Here is a 6,000-nt window from a genome sequence, read left to right as displayed (position 1 = left end):
GTGTGATCCTGGGTAAGGAGGAGTGATTCCTATGTTAATCTGTGTATTGTTCTGTTGTTGATGGCCGGGCCTCAGGGTAGGAGGACATTAGGAGGAACTTCCTGACAGTAAGAGCTGTTTGACAGTGGGACATACTCCCTTGGAGAGTGATGGACTCTCCTTCTTTTGGGGTCTTTAAACAGAGGCTGAATGGCCATGTGTCAGGGAAGACTTGATTGAGAGTTCTTGCATGGCAGAGGGCTGGAATGTGGTCACTTCCAACTCTATGATTCTATCATTCTGATTTTTTTCCTTTTCTGCTGTATGATTTTTAACACCTTTGCCTGATGAAGAAGCTGGCGAAGCTCAGAAAGCTTGCAACATGCATTTTGTGCCTTCAGTTGGCCCCACACAGCTAACCCTGTTTTGTGGGTTTTGGATGTTATGAAAAAAAGTAAAACAACACAACACAAAGCATCAACAATGTTGCACAAGACATGTTACATCTACCACGTTACACTGACAGTGTCGCACGGGACATGAGTATATACTCAACTGTAGGTCAACCTCATGCATAAATCAAGGGCAGGATTTGGGGCCACAATTATGGATTTTGATACAGCCCATGGATAAGTTGAGGGGAAAACTTTGATTGTTTGGCAACAGGAAAGTGGGGTATAAATAAAGATTTTATTATTAATATTATTACTATTATTATAAAACTTTGGGACATGCAACAAAGGATCTAAAGGCTGAAGCCAAGGGAAACAATCCCAATGAATTTACAAAATCCCAGCGGTCATAGCTGTTTGTGCTCACACTAAAGGCTGGCTGGAAAGTTGCAACGCTTCCAGGAAAGATTGCCCTGTTGCCTTTCGCCGGGGGACGGTTCCTTTTTTAAAAACCAAGAGTGAAAGTACACTACTTACACTGACCCATGGATAAGTCGATTCAGTTTTTTGGGGGGAGTCAATTTTTCGACTACGATTTCTAGACTTATCCATGAGTATAGGCAGTATATGTTTCTGTGCACTTGCAACAAAATTGCAACCCAGCAGGGAAGGCAATAATTCCAAAAGGGAATCCTGCCCGGTTGATTCATCAGCATCCCAAACCCTTGGAGGACTTCCCAGCCTTTTCCCCCCACCATATTTTTTGCACACCTGTCTTCACTCATTGGCCTCACCTACCTTTTCTTTTGCACACCTGTCAGTCCACTTGAACCCTTGGCCCAGGCGATAGAGAAGAGAGGAGGGGAAAAATCCAGTGGGGAAAAAGGACAGGAGGCTGTAGGAAGAGGAACCATCAATGCCCAGCCCTGGGAGGCAGGGGGGCCAATGAAAAAGGCAACCCTCCTCCTCCTGCAATGCACCTTGGGAGTTGTATTTCTCAGCTGCCACTTTCTTCCACAACCTCATCCAGCTGGGAAATGGAACCACAACTCCCAGGAGGCACTGGGGTTGGCAGGTCTGCAAGCAATCAGCTGGTGTTAAAGGGGAAGAAGCCCTGGAATGGCAGACAGGGGGAGCATATATGGATCTACAGTATATGCAGATATATAGATATATATATATAATTAAAAGGCAAAGCCAAAAAAAGAGCCTGGAAAGGTGGGATGCTGCAGTCCAGTGCTGGCTGCTGCTGCAGTAGTCTCTGCAGCTCTTCTTCATTGCTGCCTCAGCATCAGAGATTACAGATCCAATTGAGGATTTTATATATATATAAATTATACATATATAATTTTTTGTGCAAGGGAGCCCTCACTAGCAGAGAGGAGAAAGAGAAGAAGGGGAGACATTGGCCAGCCTCCAAGCATCTTGTGAACCTGGGAGGAAAAAAGAGTAAGTGACTGACCTCCTTCTTTTTTAATCCACCTTCCATCCTTTTTTTATTCTTTTCTTTCCAGACAAGGTTGGAGAAAAAGAACATTTTTAAAGGTTGGTTGTTGTTGTTTTGTTTAAAGCAGGGTTTTTTTTTTTTTTTTGCACTAATGTCATAATGAAAAAAAATTGAATCCTGTTCATTGTATTAATACTGTGATTCCTGCTTATTTATTTATTTAATTCTGGTTTAAGGAGGGAGGGGATAGTGCGATTTATTTTATTTTATTGTATGGATTTTGTTCATGTAAGTCGCCTCGATCTTGTTGGAGAGGCGGGGTAGAAATAAATATTATTATTATTATTATTATTATTGATGTTGATATTGATATTGATTTATTTCCAGGATTTATAGCCTGCCTTTCTCCCACAATGGGATTTGTTGCTTATGATATTAATCCTGTGATTTAAAAAAAACTGTATGTGGAAGCTTGATCAACCAGGTTTTAATGCTTTCTCAGACAAATCATGTCAAGTTGTTAGGTTTTGAGATGATTGACAGCTTTCGATCAGACTTTGAGAATGACATTGACAAGTTGGTAGCCTCTATTTAGGAGTGTAAGAGGATGTCACCAATATGGGAGTAAATCAGAAAATTAAGTAACCAAATGTAGTCCGGATGTTATGGCCACTAGCTTAAATAATAATTGTTCTTCTTCTTTTTTAAAAGAATTTTGTTTGGGTTGAACTTACATGAATGGAAGGATTTGTTTCTGAATGGCATTTCTTGCACTAAAAAAGAAAGGGATTGGAAAGAAGCAACTGACGCTGGATGCTGGTGTAACAATGAACAACTGGCAGTAAACCAAGTTAAGATGGTTAAATTCAAAGCATAATTGTTGCTCCCCTAAGAGGGTTTGGAAAATAATAGTAATAGCCATACTTTTAATGTGTGTGTGTGTTTGTGTGTGTGTGTGTATGTATATGAACAATCAATCTAAAAGATCAGTGCTAAAGCTTTAAACCGTGACTTAAGCCAAGCTTGTTTAAACCAGCCAAACCAGCTGGTGGGAGGTCAGTCCCACCACCTCTAGTTTTTGGTGGGTCACCTCTGGGTTTTGGTCAGTCACCCTACATCCAGTGATGGAAAATCTGTTTAGGGCTTCCCATTCCTCTTTCTCAGTCCTATTCCCTGCATTGCCACCCCTTTAAACTTCCAATTTTGCCCCGTGTGATAATGTCCAGAGACAAATCCACAGAGACAAGGTCTGCCCAACTGCTGTGCCTCCATACAGAGCCTTCATCTAGAGAGAGCCCCCATAGCTGAGGGCAGTGTACCTTGTGAATATTAACAGCTGGATGTAAGCAATGGGAAAGGGAGATTGCTGCCCTCCTTGCCCTGCTGACAAGCTTTTAATTTTTTTTTTATTAAAAGCTTTAGAATACATCAGGGGGGGGGGGAACCTACAGAAATTAAGAGAAGAAAAGAAAGAGAAGAAAAAGAGAAAAAAAGAAATTACTTCTGATCTTCCTATTGGTAAATAGATATACTTATAGACTAGTTACTCATATCGACCTCTCTAACAAATTATGGCATATTCTCTTCTTTCAATATCTTATTCTTTCTAATAATCAAACCCAATATTTCTCCCTTTTTTGTGTGCAAAAAGTCTATAAGAGGTTTCCAGTCCTTGAGAAATGTCAGTAATGAACTTTCTATAACCAAACTAGACAATTTGTCCATTTCTGCCAAATCTGTCAGTTTCAAAAACCATCTCTCCATTGTGGGTACTGTTGAATTCTTCCATCTTTCTGCTTGCAGACTTTCAAAAGGTATGGCCAACCCAGGAATTGCCCCAGTTAAAATGTTGTGGGGATTTGGGGACTGGCCCATCCTTTTTCCTTCCCACCATGTTCCTTGTCCTTTTATCTCCTTCCTTCAAACAGGAGTCCTCCAAATGTTTTAGACTGCAGTTTCCCGTGTTGTGTAGGGTGACCGAAGCTGTAGTCCAGCTCAACTTGTTAGAGAAAGATTGTTATGTTTTAGGGCGCATCTACACTATAGAATCAATGCAGTTTGATACCACTTTAACTGCCAGGGCAACATTCTACAGAATCCTGGGATTTGTAGTTTTGTGAGGCAGCAGCACTCTTTAGCATAGTAGGCTAAAGATGTTGTAAAGCTACAAATCCTAGGATTCCATAGGATGGAGCTACAGCGCTTAAAGTGGTGTCAAACTGCATTATTTTTACAGTGTAGGGGCACCCTTAATGAATGCACTCTGCCCATGGCTGATATCACTCTTTCCCCGCTACTTGTCTTCTTTTAAGATGGAGAGATTGAATGGATTATGTTTTGGAGCTTGAGTGCCTTATTTAACTTTATTTTGTTAACTGCGCTGTTTCCCTTGGGCTGCTGAGGTACCAATTGTCTTTATTAAATAACAGTGTGATCAGGTTTTGCAAACCTTGGAAAAGTTCTTTTGGAGAACTAGACCCAAGTAACCAGGGTGCTGACTAGGGAATCCTGGGAGTTGGAATCCCCCAAATCAACTTTCCAGAGCCCTGCAGGGATTTGGCAAGACAGGTAAGGCAGCTGTAAGGGAGTGTCTGACATGGAAAGATGGAGTATTTTCCCATCATCTAAGAATGCTTTGGCAGGGGAAAATGTTGTTGCCAGACTTATTGACATTCAGAGAGAAACAATGCAGTGGAGAAAGCAAATAATTAATTAGCTTCTTTCCTATCAAAAAACAGAATTTTCCATTGTCTGTCTCCTGGCTTCCCTCTTACCCTCTTATTTGTGTACTTCTGCAACCAAAATTGCATCAACTGCTGATCCGCCTTAAGGTCAAAGTTGTGTAGTTTTCCCTTCAGGCCATCAAGAATGTATGACGCAAGGAACAGATATATTTATGGCACATATACTGGATCACCTTTACTCCAACAGCACATACCTTCCAAAAGTTCACAGATGAAAACAGGGGCATATCTGGCCAAGCAACATCAGAGTATGGTCAACATGGCAAAATATGTTAATGGGGAAGAACACAAATTAAAGACAGGCTGCAGCACTTTGCTTTTGCTTGAGCTTAATGGGAAGGTGAAGATGCCATCCTGTCTTCTCCTCTCCCTCCTGCTGAGTTGAGTGTGAACTATTTTTGCACTCTGAACTCAGTTTGCAGCAACTGAATTACCGTAAGCTGAGGATAAAGGGGGAAAGTGGGTGAAGGAGAGTAAAACTGGGACATTTTTAAAAGCACCTGGAAAAGTTGGACAGCAGAGGATTAATTGGAAGCATGCCAGCCAGATCAGGACAGTTGAAGGGTATGGGCACAGAGCAATGAGAGGGTCTTCCCTCTCATACATTTTTCCTTGCAACAACTCTGGGAGGTAATTTATGATGATGGAGTTGACAGACCCAAGGTTAGCCATTGTTGGTGACAAGGGAGATTTGAACCTGAGCCCCTGTCTGCAAGGACCAAATAAACCATTCTTTCCCTTATAGTCTTGACAGGGAGACTGGATGATGCAGGGACCAGCCCTTGAGTCTGGTGTGAACAATTTGGATGATGTCTGGGCTGTTCAGCACAAAACCTGGAATATACCCCTCTCTTACCACATATTTTAAAAAGTACCCTGTTGCTTCACATCTTCCCTGAAGAACTGGAGCCCTCCATTCTGATGCAGGGTGGCTGTTTATTTTATTTATGTATTTGTTTATTTATTTCATTTGTCTGTTGCCTTTCTCCCAGAAGAGAGGCAAGGCAACTCACAGACAAAAAAAACATGTAAAAAACATGACAACAAAATTTAAAACAGTTAAAATAATTTAAAAGCATTATACAATTGCATAAGAATATACAAAAGTTGAAAGACATAACTAAAACACTCATAACTCCATAAATACCACCCCGGTATGATTATGCGTTGAATGCCTGCTTAAATAAAATGTCTTAGCGTGCCGTCAAAAGGTAAGCAGGGTGTTCCAAAGGGTGGGAGCAGCTACTGAGAAGGCTCTCTCTCATGTCCTCACCAAGTAAGCCTGAGAGTCTGTTCACATAAGGATCCTGCTGTGTCACCTGGCGCAGTGGCTGCTGCCATGGGTCACTTTGCTTTGAGGTCAGAACAAGGCACCCAGCCATATGATCAAGGCTGAGCATCTCATTCTGATTTCAGAAGTGAGTGGCTTCCCACCACT

The 6,000-nt window shown here is 41.6% G+C and overlaps 1 protein-coding gene across 1 annotated transcript in view; it reads left to right on the top strand.

Moving 5' to 3' along the window:
• Positions 1–1,810: 1,810 nt before the first annotated feature.
• The window catches only part of USP35 (ubiquitin specific peptidase 35), a 42,861-nt gene continuing 38,671 nt past the window's right edge, over positions 1,811–6,000 (top strand). The window contains exon 1 of the mRNA XM_089512956.1: positions 1,811–1,820. The gene's annotated coding sequence lies outside the window, so the exon portion shown is untranslated. The remainder of the gene's footprint in view (positions 1,821–6,000) is intronic.

This window comes from Sceloporus occidentalis, unplaced genomic scaffold (genome assembly GCF_023333645.1).
Source record: "Sceloporus occidentalis isolate IW3139 unplaced genomic scaffold, rSceOcc1.0.p SCAF_2, whole genome shotgun sequence".
Classification (NCBI taxonomy): Eukaryota; Metazoa; Chordata; class Lepidosauria; order Squamata; family Phrynosomatidae; genus Sceloporus; species Sceloporus occidentalis.
The sequence above is the reverse complement of the archived record's forward strand: the minus strand, read 5'-3'. Positions and strand labels throughout refer to the sequence as shown.